This window comes from Vombatus ursinus, unplaced genomic scaffold, assembly GCF_900497805.2.
Source record: "Vombatus ursinus unplaced genomic scaffold, bare-nosed wombat genome assembly UNPS02014863.1, whole genome shotgun sequence".
Lineage (NCBI taxonomy): Eukaryota > Metazoa > Chordata > Mammalia > Diprotodontia > Vombatidae > Vombatus > Vombatus ursinus.
The window spans coordinates 28,914,721-28,915,961 of NW_020954641.1; positions in this window are offsets into that span (position 1 = coordinate 28,914,721).

Genomic DNA, 1,241 nt, shown 5'->3' on the forward strand with positions numbered 1-1,241 from the left:
CAGTTGCATGTGAAAACAATTTTTTAACATTTGTTTTTAAAACCTTGGGTTCCAAATTTTCTCCCTTCCTCCCTCACCACCCACCCTTATTGAGAAGGCAAGCAGCTTGATACAGGTTATACTTGTATAGTCATGCAAAACACTTCCATAGTAGTCATGCTGTGGAAAACTATATTTCCCTTCATCCTATTCAACCCTCCATTTATTCTGTTCTCTCTTTTGACCCTGTCACTCCTCAGAAGTATTTGCTTCTCATTACCCCCTCCCCCAATCTGTCCTCTCCTCTATCATATCCCTGCTCCCTTATCCCCTTCCTGCCTATTTTCCTGTAGGGTAAGATAGCTTTCCATACCCAATTGTTATTCCCTTCTTAAGACAAATCCAATGAGAATTCACTCATTCCCCCTCACCTTCCTCTACTTCCTCTCCACTATAAAAGCCTTTTCTTGTCTGTTTTATGTGAAATAATTTACCCCATTCTACCTCTCCCTTTCTCCTTCTCCCAGTATAATCCTCTCTCTCCCCTTAATTTTATGCTCCAGATATCACCCATTCATCTTCAACTCACCCTGTACCTTCTATCTGCCAATGTATCTATATATATATAATCCCCCCCCAACTACCCTAATACTGACAAAAGTCTCATGAGTTACAAATATCATCTTTCCATGCAGGAATGTAAACAGTTCACCTTAATAAGTCCCTTATGATTTCTCTTTCCTGTTTACCTCTTCATGCTCCTCTTGAATCTTATACTTGAAAGTAAAATTTTCTATTCGGCTCTGGTCTTTTCATCAAGAATGCTTGAAAGTCCTCTATTTCACTGAATTTCCATTTTGTCCCCTGAATGATTATGCTCAATTTTGTTGGGTAGGTGATTCTTGGTTCTAATCCTATCTTCTTTGTCCTCTGGAATATCACATTCCACTCCCTCTGGTCCCTTAATGTAGAAGCTGCTAAATCCTATGTTATCCTGATTGCTTTTTCACAATATTTGATTTGTTTCATTCTAGCTACTTGCAATATTTTCTCCTTGACCTGGGAACTCTGGAATTTGGTTACAATATTCCTAGGAGTTTTCCTTTGGGGATCTCTTTCAGGAGGTGATCAATGGATTCTTTCAATTTTTTTTTTTATTTTACACTCTGGTTCTAGAATAGCAGGGCAATTTTCCTTGGTAATTTCTTGAAAGATGTCTAGGCTCTTTTTTTTGATCATAGATTTTAGATAGTCCAATAATT